Raw genomic sequence first — 9,450 nt, forward strand, 5'->3', positions numbered from 1 at the left:
GAGAGTCCCATACTATTGGGTGAAATGCCACGGTGTGCCATCACAGCAGCAAGATGTGTGACCTGTTGACACAAGAAAAGGTCAACCAGTGAAGAACAAACACCATTGTAAATTCAACCTATATTTATGTTTATTTATTTTCCCTTTTTGTACTTTAACTATTTGCACATCGTTACATCACTGTATATAGACACAATATGACATTTGAAATGTCTCTATTCCTTTCGAACTTGTGTGAGTGAAATATTTACTGTTCACTTTTTATTGTTTATTTCACTTTTTGTTTATCCATTTCCATCACTTGCTTTGGCAACGTTAACATATGTTTCCCGTGCCAATAAAGCCCTTAAATTGAATTGAGAGAGAGTGAGAGATAGAGAGAAAGAGAGAGATAGAGAGAGAGCGAGAGACAGAGAAAGGGCCACTGGACCACTAGGTGGTGGGTAAGTGACCTGTCTTCCACGCTGCTGCTTTCTGGATGGTCTGAGGGGGTAGTAGTAGCTAGTCAGCACTGTGGGTGGTGCTGTGTTATAGCCATAGACAAGACCCTGGCCCGTTTTGTTAATGAGTCAGAGGAGAGTTAGGAATAGTGATAGGGGAAACAATCGATACAGTTAGAGATCACAAAATTATTTTGTACTGTGTTCTATTGATACTTTGACTCCAAGTATAATTATTTTTTTTACTTTGAAGAGATATCCCGAGTTATTAACTTTGAGGAGATATTCCTAGTTATTAACTTTGAGGAGATATCCCTAGTTATTAACTTTGAGGAGATATTCCTAGTTATTAACTTTGAGGAGATATTCCTAGTTATTAACTTTGAGGAGATATTCCTAGTTATTAACTTTGAGGAGATATTCCTAGTTATTAACTTTGAGGAGATATTCCTAGTTATTAACTTTGAGGAGATATTCCTAGAAGACTCAGTTGTGAGTGTGGGCTTGCCTGTGGCGCACGCAATCAAACACAGGAGCGATTTAGGCTTCAGTGCGTCAGAAGTATGGAGTTCCCGGTATGGGTTTAGGCTTTAGTGCTGTGTGTGTGTAGCCAGCAGGAATGGAGCGTTTCCTCCATGGGTTCCCCTTGAACTACCTGACTGACAGGTGTAAGAACTGTGAAATAGCTAACACTTGTAAAATTAACCTTGTCTGGTACGTGTTTCTAAATGTTCCGTTATCAGGAAGCACATTGTATTGTATGGAAACATTTATGAACTTGTTTTGATCAAATCAAAGTTTATTTGTCACATGCGCCGAATACAACAGGTGTAGACCTTACCGTGCAATGCTTACTTACTAGCCCTTAACCAACAATGCAATTCAAGAAAGAGTTTTCCCCCAAATGTAACATGCTGATAGAAATGAGGTAAAACAGGTTTAAGTTTCTTCTGGATGAGCGTTTTCCTGTTTGCTTATGGAGGAATACAGCTGGTTGAGTGCGGTCTTAGTGCCAGCATGGGTTTGTGGCGGTAAATAGATGGCAATAATCATTAGAGCAGTGGTTCCCAAACTTTTCATAGTCCCGTACCCCTTCAAACATTCAACCTCCAGCTGTACCCCCTCTAGCACCAGGGTCAGCGTACCCCTTCAAACATTCAACCTCCAGCTGTACCCCCTCTAGCACCAGGGTCAGCGTACCCCTTCAAAATTTCAACCTCCAGCTGTACCCCCTCTAGCACCAGGGTCAGCACACTCATAAATATTGACGATATATTTAGTTTTTGTCACAACTCGGCTTGTGGGAAGTGACAAAGATCTCTTATAGGACCAGGGCACAAATAATAGTCGAAAATTGTGAATAACTCACCACAGGTTAATGAGAAGGGTGTGCTTGCAAGGATGCACATAACTCTGCAATGTTGGGTTGTATTGGAGAGAAATCATTTTCCACACACAGTCTGTGCCTGTATTTAGTTTTCATGTTAGTGAGGGCCGAGAATCCCCTCTCACATAGGTACGTGGTTGCAAAGGGCATCAGGGTCTTAACAGCCGATTTGCCAAGGCAGGATACTCTGAGCGCAGCCCAATCCAGAAATCTGGATTCTGTGTTTAGCTGTGTTTAGCTGTGGTTTAGCTATGTTTAGCTGTGGTTTAGCTATGTTTAGCTGTGTTTAGCTGTGGTTTAGCTGTGTTTAGCTGTGTTTAGCTGTGGTTTAGCTGTGTTTAGCTGTGGTTTAGCTATGTTTAGCTGTATTTAGCTGTGGTTTAGCTGTGTTTAGCTGTGGTTTAGCTATGTTTAGCTGTGGTTTAGCTATGTTTAGCTGTGTTTAGCTGTGGTTTAGCTATGTTTAGCTGTATTTAGCTGTGGTTTAGCTGTGTTTAGTTGTGTTTAGCTGTGGATTAGCTGTGTTTAGCTGTGCTTAACTGTGTTTAGCTGTGCTTAGCTATGGTTATCTGTGTTTAGCTATGTTTAACTGTGATTTAGCTGTGGTTTAGCTGTGGTTTAGCTGTGCTTAACTGTGTTTAGCTGTATTTAGCTGTGCTTAGCTGTGGTTTAGCTGTGGTTTAGCTGTGCTTAGCTATGTTTAGCTGTGGTTTAGCTGTGCTTAGCTATGTTTAGCTGTGGTTTAGCTGTGCTTAGCTATGTTTAGCTGTGGTTTAGCTGTGCTTAGCTATGTTTAGCTGTGGTTTAGCTGTGCTTAGCTGTGCTTAACTGTGGTTTAGCTGTGGTTTAGCTATGTTTAGCTGTGGTTTAGCTGTGGTTTAGCCGTGTTTAGCTGTGGTTTAGCTGTGGTTTATCTGTGTTTAGCTGTGCTTAACTGTGGTTTAGCTGTGGTTTAGCTGTGTTTAGCTGTGTTTAGCTGTGTTTTAGCTGTGTTTAGCTGTGTTTAGCTGTGGTTTATCTGTGTTTAGCTGTGGTTTAGCTGTGGTTTAGCTATGTTTAGCTGTGGTTTAGCTGTGTGTAGCTGTGCTTAGCTGTGGTTTAGCTGTGGTTTAGCTATGTTTAGCTGTGTTTAGCTGTTGTTTAGTGTGGTTTAGTGGTGCAGCCTATGCACATGGTTTTAATGTCTGTATGTTGGAATTTGATCTTGATCCTGATGTGAGAGAGAGAGCTATTTGCACATTGGTATAACACTGTATATAGACCTAATATGACATTTGAAATGTCTTGATTCTTCTTAAACTTTTGTGAGTGTAATGTTTACTGTTCATTTTTATTGTTTATTTTCCTTTTGTTTGTTATCTGTTTCACTTGCTTTGGCAATGTTAACATATGTTTCCCATGCCAATAAAGCCCCTTGAATTGAGAGAGAGGAGAGGGAAAGGTGGGGAGGTTTCTCTCTCTTTCCTCCTTCACTGCAGCATAAGATCTGTCTCAGTCTATTTTTTATTTTTATTTCACCTTTATTTAAATGAAGGTTAAACCCAGTTTTAACCTTTATTTTAACCTGGGTAACAAGGGGTTGTGATTAGCATAGGAAGGTACAGCAGTTAGCCTGTCTCCAGGCATTGATTAGCATAGGACTGTACAGCAGTTAGCCTGTCTCCAGGCATTGATTAGCATAGGAAGGTACAGCAGTTAGCTTGGCCCCAGGCTGTGATTAGCATATGAAGCTCCAGCAGTTAGCTTGGCCCCAGGCTGTGATTAGCATAGGAAGCTCCAGCAGTTAGCTTGGCCCCAGGCTGTGATTAGCATAGGAAGCTCCAGCAGTTAGCTTGGCCCCAGGCTGTGATTAGCATAGGAAGGTACAGCAGTTAGCTTGGCCCCAGGCTGTGATTAGCATAGGAAGCTCCAGCAGTTAGCTTGGCCCCAGGCTGTGATTAGCATAGGAAGGTACAGCAGTTAGCTTGGCTTAGCATAGGAAGCTACATCAGTTAGCTTAGCCCCAGGCTGTGATTAGCATAGGAAAGTACAGCAGTTAGCTTAGCCCCAGGCTGTGATTAGCATAGGACGGTACAGCAGTTAGCTTGGCCCCAGGCTGTGATTAGCATAGGAAGCTACAGTAGTTAGCTTGGCCCCAGGCTGTGATTAGCATAGGAAGGTACAGCAGTTAGCTTAGCCCCAGGCTGTGATTAGCATAGGAAGGTACAGCAGTTAGCTTAGCCCCAGGCTGTGATTAGCATAGGACGGTACAGCAGTTAGCTTGGCCCCAGGCTGTGATTAGCATAGGAAGCTACAGCAGTTAGCTTGGCCCCAGGCTGTGATTAGCATAGGAAGGTACAGCAGTTAGCTTGGCCCCAGGCTGTCATTAGCATAGGAAGCTACATAAGTTAGCTTAGCCCCAGGCTGTGATTAGCATAGGAAGGTACAGCAGTTAGCTTAGCCCCAGGCTGTGATTAGCATATGAAGCTACAACAGTTAGCTTCGCCCCAGGCTCTGATTAGCATAGGAAGGTACAGCAGTTAGCTTAGCCCCAGGCTGTGATTAGCATAGGAAGCTACAACAGTTAGCTTCGCCCCAGGCTGTGATTAGCATAGGAAGGTACAGCAGTTAGCTTGGCCCCAGGCTGTGATTAGAATAGGAAGGTACAGCAGTTAGCTTGGCCCCAGGCTGTGATTAGCATAGGAAGGTACAGCAGTTAGCTTAGCCCCAGGCTGTGATTAGCATAGGAAGGTACAGCAGTTAGCTTGGCCCCAGGCTGTGATTAGCATAGGAAGGTACAGCAGTTAGCTTGGCCCCAGGCTGTGATTAGCATAGGAAGATACAGCAGTTAGCTTGGCCCCAGGCTGTGATTAGCATAGGAAGGTACAGCAGTTAGCTTGGCCCCAGGCTGTGATTAGCATAGGAAGGTACAGCAGTTAGCTTGGCCCCAGGCTGTGATTAGCATAGGAAGATACAGCAGTTAGCTTGGCCCCAGGCTGTCATTAGCATATCTCTCTTCCACTTCACATCCCAATGATTTAAGAACCAAGGGCCTGCTGCTTTTGTTTATTCAACCTCTGCATATCTGCATATCTGATTAGCATTTTTTTTTTTCAAAATGAATTTGACTCCTTCCACTCCAATGGGAAGTGAATTGGTAATGAGAGGCTTGGGAGTGGCCATGCACCATCCTCCCTTCACTTCACTGTCTGTCTGTTTAGGACAGCAACGCATCTGACTGATGATAATGAAGAGGTGACTGACTTCAGATCCACATGCAGCTGCTGTAACCAGCACCATCACACCGCTGTTCACTGGTTTGATAAATCACAGTTTAGCTCTGCCTAGTTTCATTATGGACGCTAGATTAAATACTGTGATTGTGTTGGCAGATATTTGTCTTTGCTCAGTGTGTGTGTGTGTGTGTGTGTGGGGTGTCGTGTTTCTTGTGTTTTCGAGACCATTAGATTTGGTTTGTGTGATGTGATGGAGTGTGTGTGTGTGTGTGTGTGTGTGTGTGTTCATGCGTGTGTGTTTGATGGAGGGTTCCCTAAAGGTACTCAAGATACACTGTAATTACCTGTCAAGTAGCCTGAAGCTACGTCTGTGTTTGTGTTTGTTTGTTTGTTTGTTTGTGTGTGTGTGTGTGTGTGTGTGTGTGTGTGTGTGTGTGTGTGTGTGTGTGTGTGTGTGTGTGTGTGTGTGTGTGTGTGTGTGTGTGTGTGTGTGAGAGAGACCGAGAGACTAAGAAATAAAACATTTCTCCACGCTGTTCTCATCGTGTCAGGAAATTAAATGAGTCCATTAAGATTGCGTGACAGGATTCCCCTACATTCCTTTCCGCTAGCTAATACTGACAGAACGGAGAGAGAGGGGAGGAGGGGAGGGTGAGACGGAGGGATGGAGAGGGTGAGAGAAAGGGAGGGAGAATTGGAGAGTAACGAGGAGAGCGAAAGACAGAGTCCCCAATTTTCTAATACTCAAGAGTGACAGAAGGAGCGAGAGAGAGAGAGAGAGAGAGAGAAAATATATACAATCATAAGGAATTACAATAACACGTCTGTTAGAGGGACTAGAGGGACTAGAGGGATTAGAGGGACTAGAGGGACTAGAGGGACTAGAGGGACTAGAGGGACTAGAGGGACTAGAGGGGCTAGAGGGGCCAGAGTTGCCAGAGGGGCCAGAGGGACTAGAGGGGCCAGAGGGGCCAGAGGGACCAGAGGGGCCAGAGGGGCCAGAGGGACTAGAGGGGCCAGAGGGGCCAGAGGGACTAGAGGGGCCAGAGGGACTAGAGGGGCCAGAGGGGCCAGAGGGACCAGAGGGGCCAGGGATAGAGGGACTAGTGGAATCTGAACCCTTTTATCAGCTCATGGTGAACCTGCGATACGCTGGGTGCTTAAAATACTGGATGTTCTGCTGCATGTTTTAAAGACTAACCACTCTCAGCTACAATTAAGTATTTGTGACAGACCACTTCGGTCTTATGTAAAAAAATTGTATATTATACACTACAGTTGAGAAACAATGGGAAAGTAATTCTGCTTTGAAAGTTGATAAACTTTTGAGAAAATGTTCTTTGAATGTTTTGGTACACCTACTGGAGAGCTCTTCTTTGTCTCCACCCATTCAGCATTGTTCACACCCTCTTAAGCCTGAGCTCCACCCATCTCTTTAAGGGTTCACATGTGAGGCCATGTGCTAAACAGAGTGAGTAAGGTAATGTAATAACCAACCAAAGATTTCAAGACTAAAAGTGGTGAAAATAGTAACCTACAATAAGGTAAAACGCCAGGTAAAAATACACTTTATCCTTCGCCTGGATCCTAATCTGACTTTAATACAAATACAAAAATAGAAAGTGTCCAGATAAAAATATTGAATAAATATTTTATAATTATTAGATGGCGCTTACACAGACACTAGGGGTGTAGTAGTCAGTAGTCAGTAGTCAGACAAAATGAGTATCGAACCGGATATGAGCAATTTTCTGGATACAATTATGATCGGAAATGATCTGTGATCGGAAAATAAAGTTTTTTTTTCAGGTACCAGCAAGCATGTTTCTTATGTGTCTGTAAACCGTGCTGTACCGTCTTTGTGTCAGTCATGTGCGTGGTGTAAATAACTCAACTGGCTAGTTGGCCTGTCTGTAAAGAGAAGGGCGGGCTGTACGTTGATCCTGCTGCTCTGATTGGATAGATTGAAGATGTATTTCTCTGTCCACTCGCTTCATAATTTCACTCAATCACTTTTCCTCGCATGTTTTCGGTCATATCATTTAGATTTGCTGCTTCCTGCTACTGTGATCAATCACATGGTGAGGATGTTTGCTATCAAGCGATCAATGTGCATAATATCAAAAAATATGGGACAAAAAACAAATGAAATGTTGATGATCATTCTGACTTAGAAACAGCATCCTGGCACACAGACACGCCCTCCACACACTGCTCCTAATCTGTAGCTTTTTTTTTGCAGTAAGAAGGTGATACTGAGATATTTTGCTAACATTTATTTAGGCATATTAAAACACTACCAATCACGAGTATCATCCGATCCGACTGTCAACTGTCAATTTACGGATACGATTACGAAGAGCCATGTCGGCATACTCCTTCCAGACTTAATGGGTCATGTGAAGGAAATGCTATAACCACCCTACAGACACATCTAGTTAAGTGGATGGGTCTCTATTGTCTAGACATGTCCATGAAATACTATAGATGGCTATAACCACCCCCAGATACACCTGGCTAACTTGATGAGTCATGTAATCATCTGGAAAAATTTAGTTATTTGTTTAGACATGTAGCTAGCTAGCTAGCTTGCTAAACAATGAACGGGCATAATCATTAATCCATAGCATTAAAATTATAGACTGATCATTTCTTTGTCAGTGGGCAAACGTACAAAATCAGCAGGGGATCAAATACGTTTTTTTCCCTCACCGTAGGTTCAATGTTAGTTAGCTAGTTAACATTAGGCTATAACTAGCTGTCCAAATGGCTTTCTGATATACTAATAACATTACTACACAGATCATACACGTAACGTTAGCTAGCGAGCCAGCAAGCTAACCTTTGCTAGCTAGCTAACGGTATGCTTTAACTTGCGATGAAAATGGCTTTCTGACTAAATAAGAAACGTATAATATCTGAAACTGTAGCTAGACTCTTACCCGTATAGATGGATGATCGCTTCACAGCAGAGTGGGACCATTTATAACTCTGTTTTGTTTTGTAGCTACATCTTGTTTGGTCCATGTTGTGGCAAGTCATTCCAGTTCACACTGACCTTGGGCAGAAAGTAGTCCATTACAACTTTTTCCTGCTGATCTTTGTCGAAGCACCTGTTAAATTCAGGGAAGCAAATGTTGTTGAAATCAGTAGCAACACTTTTGCAGTTATCCATGGCCAACGTTATATCTTAAAAAAAAAAAAAACATGGTAGCAAGGATTATCTACGCATACTGAGCAGCTCATATTATAGACAGAATCATGCTACATGGCAGACCAATCCAAACTCATCTCTCAGCATGTCCAGCCCATCCATTATCTCAGCCAATCATGGCTAGCGGGAAGGTTCCTGACTTTTTCCATGGCTAAACCAACTAGGCTCGTAATTTAACAATTTTATTCATATTTACAGATGGCCTACAAGTTTGTTATTAAGGCTCAGGAAAGTTCAGATGTTCAAGAAGGCATTTCTGCAAAAAAACGTATTTTGATTAAGATAAATAAAGTTGAAATGCCTCTTCTGTGAAGTAGTGACGTGTGACATACGCCTAACTTCCTGAAACGGGTCACATTTCAACTTTAGCTCTATTCAAGATGGCGGTGCATGTGTTCAAGATGGCGGTGCGTGTGTTCAAGATGGCGGTGCATGTGTTCAAGATGGCGGTGCATGTATTCAAGATGGCGGTGCATGTGTTCAAGATGGCGGTGCGTGTGTTCAAGATGGCGGTGCATGTATTCAAGATGGCGGTGCATGTGTTCAAGATGGCGGTGCATGTGTTCAAGATGGCGGTGCATGTGTTCAAGATGGCGGTGCATGTATTCAAGATGGCGGTGCATGTATTCAAGATGGCGGTGCGTGTATTCAAGATGGCGGTGCGTGTATTCAAGATGGCGGTGCGTGTGTTCAAGATGGCGGTGCATGTGTTCAAGATGGCGGAAGAACTACCAACACAATACAATACAGTTACACACTTTACCTCCACTAACTACCATCACAATACAGTTACACACAAGATATACTAAAACCCTTTAACATCATCCTCAGCTCTGGCATCTTTGGCAACAGCAACCTTGACGCATATCCCATCTAGTTTGCTCTGTTTTTTTGTTAATTTTTTCCAATGTGTCAAGTAATTATCTTTTTGTTTTCTCATGATTTGGTTGGGTCTATTTGTGTTGCTGTCCTGGGGCTCTGTGGGGTCTGTTTGTGTTTGTGAACAGAGCCCCAGAACCAACTTGCTTGTCTGTTTGTGTTTGTGAACAGAGCCCCAGAACCAACTTGAACCAACTTGCTTAGGGGACTCTTCTCCAGGTTAATTTCTCTGTAGGTGATGACTTTGTTATGGAAGGTTCAGGAATCGCTTCCTTCTTGGTGGATGTACAATTTAACGGCTCTTTTCTGGATTTT

Source organism: Salmo trutta, chromosome 26, assembly GCF_901001165.1.
Source record: "Salmo trutta chromosome 26, fSalTru1.1, whole genome shotgun sequence".
Classification (NCBI taxonomy): Eukaryota; Metazoa; Chordata; class Actinopteri; order Salmoniformes; family Salmonidae; genus Salmo; species Salmo trutta.